Genomic DNA, 12,797 nt, shown 5'->3' with positions numbered 1-12,797 from the left:
ATGCACGTCTCAAGTCCCCATGTATCCCTGCTCCCCCTGCCCCTGTTCTCATGTGTCCCTGCACCCCCACTCATCCACCCCTTCCCCACCCCATGTGTCCCTGCACCCCTGTCCCCATATGTCCCTGCCCCTACTACCCACCAGAGTCTCTGCACTCCCACTCAGCTGCCCCCATCCCCATGTGGCCCTGCACCCCCCACTCTCATTCAGCCCCCAGTCCTGTCTGTCCCCCACACTTGTCCTTCTGAACCCAACTATGTGACCCCCACCCCCAGCCCTGTGTATCCGCTCTGTCTGTTCTCTCCCCTATCTCATGCTTCCTCACCTGGCCCCACAGGCAGGGAGCTGTGAGGAATTCAGCCTCTGCTCTCTCCCTATCAGCTGCTGATTGCTATGGCAGGTGAGTGGTGAGCAGGCTCTCTCTGTTCTGACGCCACAGCAGCCCCTGGTGGGCAAAAGGTGTAACTGCAAAGCCTCTCCAGCAAAATGTATTTTCTGCAGAGAAATGGGACACATGAATTCTGCACATGTGCAGCGGCACATAATTCCCCTAGGAGTAATAAAGGCATGTGGATGACCAAATAAGTCTTGTCATGCTGTCCTCTTGAATATATCATGTTCCATCTCAAGTGAAATCTTGTGTGACCAGTATCAAGCTTAAGTGTTTTTATCCCATTGCCACTTAATGACTCACTTGTTTTAGATTTATATTAGTATATGTTTTAAATTTTAATTTAAAAAGTACTTAAAATGTGGTATAAAACAGTTCTTACATTGTGGAATATAGTACTACCAATTGGCTGGATTATATTGTAAACTAATCTCATGCGTTCAAACTATGACCTTTTTATGTGGTATAAAAATAATCTCATTAGTTAATGAACGTAGGCAATGCATAAATTATATAGTGATGGTGTCCTATTAAACTGAACTGTGTATTACTTGATCTTTAAATAGATTTTTGAAAGCTAAAAGAATAAATAAATTTAGTAAATTATCTTGCTATTTTTTTACCACAATAGCCAGTGAAAACTCCATAGTTAGTCTTTAATTAGTGATGAATTTATAGCTGCTGAAATTAGGTATCTATTTTTATTCCTTTTGTTTTCTGTCCTAGGGAGAAGCCGGAGCTGCTTGATCAGTACCATTTTGATACTGCATGTGGTCTCAGGGAAAGGACTCCATAGAAGAATTAGTGCAACAACCCTACTAGAGATGAAAAAATACATTAAAAGATAATTCTTCTGTGTCATACAGGGCAGATTATGAACCCCTTACTCACAATGGTGAGCAGTACAGTTAGTCCCATTGAGACCCAAAGGGAACTGTTTGGCACTCCTGAAAATTCATCTACTTATTTAGGTAGGCCTAAATAAGGATTTTGAAGTTAACTTTATGTAACACTTCCCCTCCTCCCCCTTTTTTAAATCTTGACTGGAATATTTTAGTCCTGAATCATGCTTTTATAGCCACAATTCAGGAATGTGTGTCCTGCATCTCATTAGCTGTTGGACCTCTGATTATTCTTCATTTTTCTGACAGTCATCACACAGTGCCAATTTGAGGCCCAATTCTGCCACCTTTCCTTCTGTTGAGTAATACTGTATCTTACTCCATTAATAGTCTCAATGAGTAAGGGTGGCAGAATTTGGCCCTTAGTTATTAACACTGCTATCTTTTAGCTGTAAAATGAAATATTTCTTTTGGCTTTAAGAATTGCATGTTTCATTTTTGTTGTGTATATATAAGAATATGACCATCTACCAAAATCCTGCATTTAACTGGTATAGCGAAATCCTTTTTTTTTTAATTAAAGAAAAATTCACACAATCAATGAAGATGTGAATTACACAGAAATAAACTCAGGGTTGGGTTGTTTGTTTAATTTCTGTATAACAGTGATAAAGGATTTACATTTGTACTCACTCTAGAAATCTTGCAGCTATAACTTCAAAGTTCACAAGTTATTAATTGATTAAAATAGAATTTGAGCTTTATCTGTTGAGTGTCTCTTAGTATACGTTGTACAAGAAGTTAATGCTAGGTTCATTACATTATTGAAGTATACCATATAGACTCAAGAATGTTTGTGAAGTTCTCACTTCTCAACTAAATTATTCCTATTGCTTGCTGAAGCTACACCATTGAAATTTGTTGAATAATGTATTTTGGATCTTCAGTGGAAATTTATCCTTTATTCATCTTGATTCTCAAAATCTGTTAAGTGGTACAAGTATTAAAAAAAAAAAGTGTACACCAACAATTTTTCAAGGCTTGGTCCAAAACCATTTTTGCTAGGTCTATGAAGATTTGTTTAAACCAATCAATGTCATCCTCACCAAATAACTAAATCAGGAGCTCTAAATATAGAGAAAGATCCAATATGATCCCAGAGACTGTTTGATTTAACCGAGATGCATACTGAATAATGTATAACCCTTTCTCTGAATTGATTGCTCAAGGATTTAAAATATAGTTATTGACTACAGGTCTATAGGTTATAGCTGACTAGTATCAACAAATCAAGGGTAGAATAAAGGTAATAGCATTACACTCTTCTAACAGATTATCCAAAGACTGAGTTGTTTTGGGCTTTTGTTGTATCGACCAGACAATCTCATGCTTAACAAAAAATCATAATTTAAAAAAAATGCATCTGGTTTTCTGTTAGTTTAATGTAGTATATGACTTTTGGCCAAGGTTTAGTCTATCAGCTAAGGAAGCTACCCAATTATAATTGTCGATAAGATTAACCAGTTATACAACCTTCTTTTCAGATCTCACCAAATCTTACAAAAGTTCCAAATCCTACAGTATTCAAGCAAAACTGTCGAGATGAAGGTCATCCATGTGCAGAGGTCCAGTAGAAGGCCTATGCACCACTTAGGCCCTACATTTAGGGCTTAAGTGGGACATGAGAAATAGGCCTTGTGCTGGTTTTCTACACAGGATTAATTTCATCCCTGAGACAGAAACAGGCCTGGGGAGCTCAGGGAGAGAGAGTGAGCAAGAAACACAGGGTTGAGAGAAAGATTTTAGGGGCAGAGATCTGGGGAGGACCAAGGAGTAACAATATAATATAGAGATAAGTATAGCGGAGACTGAAAGATCAGAATGGGGGAAGTAAAGGAGATAGGAGCTAGCTGTATCTTTGAACTAGAGCAGTGTTTTTCATCCTAGAGGTGGGTGCCTTGCCAGGGGCTCAGACTAATCCGGTGTAGGGCACAGGAAAGCAATAACCGAGGTGGTAAAAGTTGCATGACCTCAAATGTGTCCTTCCTCAATACAGTAAATGAGTAAAGCAATAAGTGACTCCTTGAAAGCCACCCACCTTCCACCCCGCTCCTATAGAACTGAATGTACACCTGTTACAGAAAAGGTGATATATACAGAATTGCAGGCACAGGTGTATTCCCAAGATGCAAACCTCTCTTTTACTCCCCTGACACTTAACTTAGCTGTATGAGGATATGTGAGCTTCATGTTGCTCCACTCCAAGCAGGCTCTCCCCTTCTGCTTCCTGGGGCTGACTGAGAGGGGGAGCCACGAAACAAAGTAGATGGAAAAAAAGGCAACCCTTTTGCCAGGCTATAGCAGAAAGGGATGCCCATCTGCCATTCCATCATATGGTGGAGCTTCACCAGAACAAGGGTTAGGTTCAGTGAGCTAGGCATATCACTCCTGGCAAAGAGGACAGATGTTGGCACAAAAAAGAAACCAAGGGGATATGAGACTGGCAAATGGGAGGACAACAAAGAGTGTGAATATAAAAGGGAGAAAATGAGAGAAAAGGGTACTGCTTTTAAAAGTAAAGAAGCAGGAGGTAAGAAAATAATGTCAAAAAGGGGGAAATGGCCCGGAGATGGAAAAATAAAAATAAAGGGATGAAGCAGTAGAAGGGACAATACAAGAAAACAGCTGCATGTGTTAGTTTGGTGAATTTCATTTTTGCTCCTCCTGGCAGTAGTCCTGTGTTTTGTTTATTTATAAATGTATTTTTGTGCCCTTTGGCAAATACTATATGTTTATAAAAGTCATTAGAAAATTCCAGCCTCTGATCTTAAGGACTAACTATGCATACCCCCATTCCAGAGCAACAACATAAAAAACTCCAAGTCTCAGTATTATGTGAAAGCAAACTAATTTCAGTGGGTTGAGCAAACTAAGTAAAACCCTGTGCCCTGTAGCGAGAAGCAGTCCTCTTGGATAACTATGCTAGAGCATTTTGGGCTTTGTAGATGATAACTAACCTCATAAAATTGCACTCTGATGCAAATAGATAGCTGGAGAGTAATGTGCTGCCCTGACTCATACCGTGTGCAACCCTGTGGACTTTAGTGGGGTTGCAGAAAATGTGAGTCAGGGCAGAATTTGGCCTTGGTGTTATGTGCCGATATGGTACCTTGACCCCCTCACTTAAGAGGCATTTTTCAAAGGTAGCTCCAAGTGCACTGTGGTACAGTAATCCACGTTACAGTTCACGAAGATCTGAGTCACTATGCCAGGGTCTGCATCATAAAGAAAGAGGCACAACCTCTGGACTGATGTTAGATAGAAACAGGCACTGTGTCCAGGACCCTGTAAACTCCATGACTCTGCATCCATATAATCTAACCTATGCTGCAAAATCATGCTTCAGAATTTAAGCTTTCATTTAAAAAACCAAACCAGCTAGATCTTCAGCTGATGTGAATTGCCATAGGGGCACTGAAACACGGGCACTATGATAACTTATGCCAGCTTAGGATCCAGCTCAATATCCTCTTTGTCCTCCTGGCTGTGAAAATAACATTGAAAATGTGACCCAAGTGTAACCCATGCAGTGATGTCTGTCTGAATCTGCAGATGATCACCTGAAAGAAAAGCTCATAGAAGTGTGAACTCATCTGTAGGGGGTGGCAACTCTGAAAACCTAAAGATAGCTTTAAAATCAGCATTGTTAACTGAACTGAATATCAAACCAAATAACACACTAAGTACTGTACTGGTTGTATTGTTTGCCTTTATCCTTATTTCAAGAAAATCCTCCATTTTCAAATTTAAACTGAAGCTGCCACAGAATTTCCAATCTGCTGTTCTACAAAGCCATAGAATCTAGGGACCTTGCTGCAAAATTAGGGTCCAAGTTGCTACAGAATACATGGAGCCTTCTCTGTGTCCTAGAGCTGCTACCTGAGAACTTAAGAACTGAGATGGCCCCAATCTCTTGGCACAAATGAGACATACAGTCCCAAAGGAAAATGCACTAAGCACCCTTGCTCGTTCCCCAAAATGATTCACACCACCTATCATCATAGACACTGACTCCGTGGGTGCTCTGGGGCTGGAGCACCCATGGGTGCTCTGCAGCCACCAGGAGCCAAGTTTCCCGCCCCACCCCACCCCACCTCACCGCCTCCGCCTCTTCCCCTGAGCGTGCTGCGTCCCCACTCCTCCATCTACCTCCTGGTGCTTGCCGCCACCAAACAGCTGTAGCAAGCTCCAGGAGGGAGGAGGGAGGAGCACTCAGGGGAAGGGGGGACAGGGCAGGGATTTAGGGAAGGAGTAGGAATGGGGGTGGAATTGGGATGGGGACTTTGGGGAATGGGTTGGTATGGGGGCGGGAGGGGGTGGGGCAAGGATGGAGTCAGGGCGGGGCCGGGAGGGGGTGGTCAAGCACCCACCAGTGCCAATAGAAGTCAGTGCCTATGCCAATCATCATTAGTTCTGCCTAAGATCAGGATTGAGTCAAAGCCAGTTTGGAGTCTATCCACTTCCCCTGCCCATACACCCCAGCATGCACTGGGAAAGCACAGAATCTGCTGTATCAGGACTGGACAAAAAGGAAATGTAGATCTGAGTGTCATCCACCCATTGGTGACACTGCAGGTCAGAATGTTTCACTATCTCTCAGTGGCCACAAATGGATATTGAACAGGAGGGGTGACATGAAAGAACCCTACAGGACCAGGTCCTTGGAAAGGAATATATATTTGTTATGAATGCATTACCTGCTGTTTCTAGTCTCTGGAGAGCTGTGATCACCCTCCCATATAGAATTACCTACAGTCCCTGGCCCACAATGATACCTAAAGTTAATATAGTAAGATCTCCCAAAGGTATTGCAAGAAATTGCAATGACTGTCTCAAAGCCCTTGAAAGATTAGAAGTCCTATATTTGTATTAAGCAGTATGGGAGAATTGTGAGCACTTCAATAGTGGCACTATATTAGTGATGCGCCAAAATCAACATTTTTTTTCTGGTATCAATCAAATTTATTGCAGTATTTCAACTAGTTTTTATGTATCCAGAAGTAAATTTGTGACTTTCCCCAGGGGTGGATTATATGCAGAAAAAAAAACAACTATTTTCAGCTACTCTGTTTTTATCTAAAGTGCAGGGAGGAGAGAACATGTTGACTTTTTGGGGTATAATCACATCTTCCCATTGCAGCATTAATGTGGGCTGTTTATAATTAGGCACTGCCTTTGTCATATACATGCTGGTTTGGTTTCGGTTTTCTTGTGAGAAACAATTGTGATTCTTCTTCCTTTTTTTAAGTCAAAAACTGCTACTCAGCATAGAAAAAAATACTTCAAGTAATAATTTAGAATGTGTTAGCAAAGAAGAATATTAGAGAGCATCAGTGCGTGCAAGCCTTCCAGTCACTACATCCATGACAGCACGAGTCCTTTTGTATTGCTAAGAAAATATCTATGCTGCTTTAAGAAAAGAGGAGGGTAACTCCAGTGCAGATTACTGTTTTTGTCAGGCTAAATTCTGCTCTGATTTACTCCCTGGCAGCCCCACTGAGTGCAGTGGGGTTGCAGGGAGTGTAAGCATTGGAGCCTGTACCACTCATATCAATGGGAACTTTACAATAGGGGTAGACTCAGACCCAAAGTCCCAGCAGAATTCAGCCTTCAAAGGTTTACAGATAATATTTCCTAATTAGCATAACTGAATCCAAAATAATATATGGCTCCTTCCTTTTTGTGACAGAGTCATATGAATAAGAGATAGACAAGGCCTCTCAGACCGTCCAGTGCTGCTTAGTGTCAGACACAAGCTATGAACCCACAGCTCCAGGGGTCATAGCAGAGTATATTGCACATTAATCCCCTCTCAGTTCCAGTTTAGGACATAGGCAGGTGCCATGAGTTGGTTCATCTGTTTGAACTTATACACAGATAGGGACACACTAGTAATAAACTGACAGTTGAGTTAATTAGTTTCACCAGCCAGGAGAGAAAGATTACTACTCATACTACTATTATTATTTATTTTTAATTATTTTTGTTTGGTCAGACAGTTCAAATACAAACATCTCAAATTCTAAAGACATAATTTGTCTGAGATGAAACACCCTCCCTATTTCCCCCAGCCTATCTCCTACTTCAGATGTAAATTTAATTTGTGTCTTGCGTTTATTAACTTTTATATAATCATTCTCTGCTGTTGTTGGTTTGTCTGTGTGCCTACTGTAAGCTATCAGGGGCAGAATGTATTATAGGTTTGTACCACACCTAGCAAAATAGGGCTGAAGAGAATTGTGGTCTGTAGCCCGTAGCGCTAGTTTACGTTTGAAAACAGGCTCTTCCTACCACTAACAGCTCTTTAAGCACACTACTGCAATATAAACATTAAAAGATAATAATTATAACAACAAGAACAACAATCAGGATACGAGATGGAGCAATGAAAAAAAATGGGAGCACAACCTTGTGTTCTAAATGTTAAAAATTCCACCCCCTAAATCACTCTCAGTCCAGCAGAGATGAATTTAGCATAAAAACACATCTTTTTCTGGCTGACAACACAAATCACTGTCTGCTAAACAAGAATTGCATTGTGGGACACTCCTGCACATCTCATCACCTACTATACAGTGTATGTCTCAGGGGCCATATATATACATAATATATCGACATTTGTTCCAAGAGGTTATGGGGCTATTACAGGAGTGGGTGGGTGAGGTTCTGTGGCCTGCAATGTGCATGAGATCCGACTAGATGATCATGATGGTCCTTTCTCGCCTTAAAGTCTATGAGTCTATGAGAATTCAAGGATTTACAGGGTGTTATAATAACCATTAAACAAGAGGACTGTACTTCCCATTTATTATTTTGTATATATCTATATTAATCTCCCTGACTAGTAATACAGGGAAGATCTTGTAAAAAATGTAAACAAATACAAACCCTTTTAAACTAATGTTCAATATTTTAAATTATTAATAGTACTTTTTACACTTCCTTTTTATTGATTTTCTAGGCCCCTTCCCCCCCCTCCTGGCATATAAAAACAAAAGTAAATGGAGAGGTGTCAGATGTGTGACCTTCACTAATTTATTGAAACAAAAAGCTACAGGGCAGGGTGCAGTTGCAGTTCTCACTCGGGACTCACTCCTGTTTTCATTGCTGTCAATAGAAAAACTTCCTTTGACATCAACAGCAGGCCTTGGGTAGTCCCGCAGAAGTCAGTGTGTCTATTGACATAAATAATGGGTTTCAGCGTTGTGAAATTGCCTGTATCACTTGTTAACAGCTATGTTATAACTGCTGTGGTCACACAGTTAGTTTGTGGTCTGAAGATGGAAACATTACTGCTTATGTTTTTCTACATGGCAAGTTTCAGTGATCTTGCAATCAACCTGTGGATTAGTCTCCCCCTTCCTAGGGCAAGTTGCAAGATAAACTTTGGTCAGCGCATTATACTATGCCCTTTGTAATGAAATAACATAAGATAATATGTGTTTGGTGGGGATTTAAATTCCTGAGCTGATTAAAAGGAGCTGTTAAGACTTGCACAGTTTAAAAATGTCCTAGTAACGATACTTAGGGCACTTTGTAAATGGCGTGTTCTGATGGATAATTTTATACAAACTAATGCTTCAAAAAAAAAAGATAGGTATCTATAGGGTCAGACATGTAATTGACTTGGGATTTGTTTTAAGGGTCAGAGTAGGGGACTGGGATTCAGGAATCTTGAGTTCTTCCAGTTGTACCACTGACTTACTCTGCAACCTGAACCATATTGCTTAACCTCTCCATGTCTCCGTTTTCACAAATGTAAAATGAGTGTAATGAAATGTCTCCTACCACAGAGGAGATCGTGAGGCTTAACTAATTAATACTTCTAAAGTGTTTTGAGGTCCTCTGATAAAATGTGCTACGATAGTGCAAATTATTATTAATATTATAAGAAAGAGGTCCCGACTTCTACAGCTATGCTGTGCTATCAAACATACTTTAGAGCAGGGGTTCTCAAACTGGGGGTCGGGACCCCTCAGGGAGTTGGGAGGTTATTACATGGAGGGTTGCGAGCTGTCAGCCTCCACCCCAAACCCTGCTTTGCAGCCAGCATTTATAATGGTGTCAAATATATTAAAAAGTGTTTTTAATTTATAAGGGAGGGGGGTCGCACTCAGAGGCTTGCTATGTGAAAGGGGTCACCAGTACAAAAGTCTGAGAACCACTGCCTTAGAGATTGTAATATAGCCAACCGTCCACATCATCCCTATTTTGTAGCAAAATATTTGTCCATTTTGCATTCCAGTGCATTTCAGTCAGTGGAGTTAAATAGGATGTCTTATTTCCCCCCACACACCCCATGCTACTATTAATAACTTTTAAATGTTTGCAGGCATGTCTTTGCTTTCAAAGATGAAATGTAACAACTCTCAGTGCACCATAATCTGAGCATGGGCACTCATAAAACATTCATGGCCAATTTTTAAAAAAGTGACAAATGATTTTGGGTGCTTCTTTTGGTGCTCATTTGAGTAATCTTAAAGGTGGATGCTCAGCACTGTTTGAGAACAGGATCCCCTTAAAGCAGTGGTCCCCAAACTGGGGGGTACATTCCCCTAGGGGGGTGTACGGGAGGGGGCATGGTGCAGTCTGGGTCAGCCCCCATGGAAGCAGGGATGGAGCATCATCCAGCCCCGCTCCGCCCTCAGCCACAACTCTGCCCTCATTCCCTCTGTGCCCAGGTCAGTTCCACCTGTAGCCCCAGCTCCTCCCCCATCCCAGTTCTGCCCCCAGCTCCACCTTCAGCCCAAGCTCCTCTGCTGATCCAACTGTGCAGTAATGGAGGGGGGTGCGGTCAGATTCCATTACTGGTAACAGGGTGCAACAGAAAAAGTGTGGGCACCACTGCTTTAAAGTGTCTCAAGCATCCAAAAAACACAACGGCCAGGAGAGCACTGGTGTTAGAACTAGCAATACAGAGTATTCACACTTGCCATGTAGTTTTGGGTGCAGTTTTGCCCCTCGTCCACATATGTACTACATCACACTGTTCACTGCTTCCTGGATACCTACTTCCTATTTCTCAGCACAGCTTCCTGAAGCAGTGATTTGTGGGAGACTTTGAAAGGCCCTGCTAAGAGCCCAGAGGAAGTGTCAGAGTAGTGGTCAAACTCTCATCAGTCCCTCAGAATCGCCCATAAATTCCCAGTAACTGGTGATATTTTCAAGTCCTGTTCTCAAAATGGAGGCCAGGCTGGGCACTCAGGCCTTGCTACTTGCTCAGAAAGAAAATTTACTGGGACTTTTGAAAAGCAATTATGAGATGGCTGCAGTGTTGCATGTTCTAGTCCGAGAACCTGTGGAGAGTCAGAAACCAAAGGCAGCAGTTCACAGAGTTATTTTTGAAACAGTCTCATAACTCACATCGCTTTGGGAATATGTAGATCTGTGTGGAACTTGAGCAGGATGTTCACTGTGGGTAAAGCACTGGGTCTGAATCAGAGTGAAAAGACAGTTGTTCTCAAGATCTAGGAAAAACACCAGTGGCTGCATATCATCAGAAGGAATAAAATGAAGAGACTTTCCTGTACATCTCTGTTGAACTAGCCTCAACATTGCAGAACTATGAGGAGAGCTCTGTTTTCCATGGAAAGGAAAATGGAGATTGATTCTTGGGAGCTAGCTACTCCAGAGAGTTAATGGATAGTCGAGCACCAGTTTGGGTTTGGGAAAGACCACGGTGAGTTCTGTTGTCATGGAGATCTTAATGGTGCTATACTGACAGGTTGCCAATGTGGTAGCAATCACTGAAGGATTTAAACAATTGCAGTTCCAAAACTCTGCTGCAGATATTGATGTCACTATTCTGTGCCACCGACAGGATCAGGAGTACATGAACGAAACGGGGAACTAAGCAGTGGTGATGCAAGTCTCAGTGGATCGTCACAATAGGCTTCTCACTGGTAACAAAGAAAAGCACATCACACTAGAATTTTAAAAAATTCTAAATTTTTCTAGACTGTTCAAAGAACTGTCTTCCCACAGATCAACACTGGCCTTAATGGTGTGTCTATTCCCACTATAATTCTGGATGACCCTGCCTTAGACCCATTTTTGCTCATGAAAGCACTCACAAATTCTACAAACCAAAAAAAAAAAAAAAAATGCTGCTGTTGGGAGTCTGAAAGCAAGGTGAGATGAAAGTTCAGTGACTAAAGTAGCAGTTACAATACCTGTATGTTGCATTTTTTATAATAAATCTAAGTAAAGATGACGTCTTCAATATACAGTGGAACGAGGAAGCAGTGAGGTGTGTGGCAACTTATGCACAGACACACACAAAATGTTTTCCTCCTTACACTAACTACTATAACCGTCTCCACTCTATTGTACTGGATTGCAAGTCTCTTAACTATTTCATGGCACTTCTTGTCAGTCTGAGTGTTGCTTATCTCAGCTAGACACATGGACCCCCATTCATAGGCCAGTATGTTGCAAGTGGTTCAGTTCCGCTTGATCTGGATTTCGTTATTACCCTAGGCAGTGACCAGTGCTCCCACACAGCTTCTGACCACCTCGCAGCATGCTCATCGATAGCATCTTCTGAGACAAGCTAGCGATTGGAATAGAACCAAGGAGACCCACCTTGAAGACCCTGATGCTGGCAAAATAAGTACCATGGTGTGTTCAATGCTATGTGTACAGGTAAGTGGCTCTGGCATTTCAATGTTTGTCAGAAACCAAAGCAGACAGGTGACCTAACCAATGACCAGTGCATTATGCACAGCAGTATTTAGACTATTTCCACAGTAGGGACTATTTCCCTAGTGGGTCCCATCCCAGATGACCACGTGCTGGTTAAGTTTGGCACAGAGGAGAACTGTGGTAGTTGGACTGGTGTGGTTTTGAGCAAGGCCAAATGGGTGTGTAATTGCCTGGGCACTGCTAGGTGCATTGCTGCATGCAGGTGTGTCCCAGGCTGCCGATCTCCCACTCTGTTCCCAACTGCTGACCCTATTCCTACTCTTCCCTTGTTGCCCTAATCCCACACTCCCTACCCTGCTCCTCTCTCCTCCCCTCCTCCAGCCCCTCTGCTGCCAGGCCTTCCTTCCCCTGCTTTCCCCCTCCCTCTGCTGGCCTGCCCCCTCTACTCACTGCTGCCCTGCACTCCTGCTGCCTCACCATCCTGCCCCTGCTCCCTCCAACCCACTACTGACCTTCCTTCCTACTCCTGCTCCCTCTACCCACTGCTGCCCTGCCACCCTACCCCTGCTCCCTCCAACCCACTGCTGCCCTGACCTCCTACCCCTGCTCTCTCTACCCACTGCACCCCCCTGCTGCTCCCTCCAACCCACTGCTGCCCTGACCTCCTACCCCTACTCCCTCCAACCCACTGCACCCCCCTGCTGCTCCCTCCAACCCACTGCTGCCCTGACCTCCTACCCCTGCTCTCTCTACCCACTGCACCCCCCTGCGGCGCCCACCCACCCACTGCTGCCCTGCCACCCTACCACTGCTCCCTCCAACCCACTGCACCCCCCTGCTGCCCTGCCCTTGCTCCCACT

General features: G+C 42.9%; 1 protein-coding gene and 1 long non-coding RNA gene across 2 annotated transcripts in view; both read right to left on the bottom strand.

Moving 5' to 3' along the window:
• ACTR2 (actin related protein 2) overlaps positions 1 to 345 on the bottom strand; it is a 61,901-nt gene extending 61,556 nt beyond the window's left edge. The window contains exon 1 of the mRNA XM_039529558.1: positions 326 to 345. The gene's annotated coding sequence lies outside the window, so the exon portion shown is untranslated. The remainder of the gene's footprint in view (positions 1 to 325) is intronic.
• A 9,832-nt stretch (positions 346 to 10,177) lies between these two features.
• On the bottom strand, positions 10,178 to 12,313 carry LOC120402241. The gene is made up of 2 exons (XR_005597077.1): positions 11,878 to 12,313; positions 10,178 to 11,192 (listed from the first exon to the last, which is right to left on the bottom strand). It is a non-coding gene; the product is annotated as an uncharacterized LOC120402241 (long non-coding RNA).
• Between the last annotated feature and the right edge of the window lie 484 nt (positions 12,314 to 12,797).

Source organism: Mauremys reevesii, linkage group 3 (genome assembly GCF_016161935.1).
Source record: "Mauremys reevesii isolate NIE-2019 linkage group 3, ASM1616193v1, whole genome shotgun sequence".
Classification (NCBI taxonomy): Eukaryota; Metazoa; Chordata; order Testudines; family Geoemydidae; genus Mauremys; species Mauremys reevesii.
This window is presented reverse-complemented; position numbering and strand designations above follow the sequence as displayed.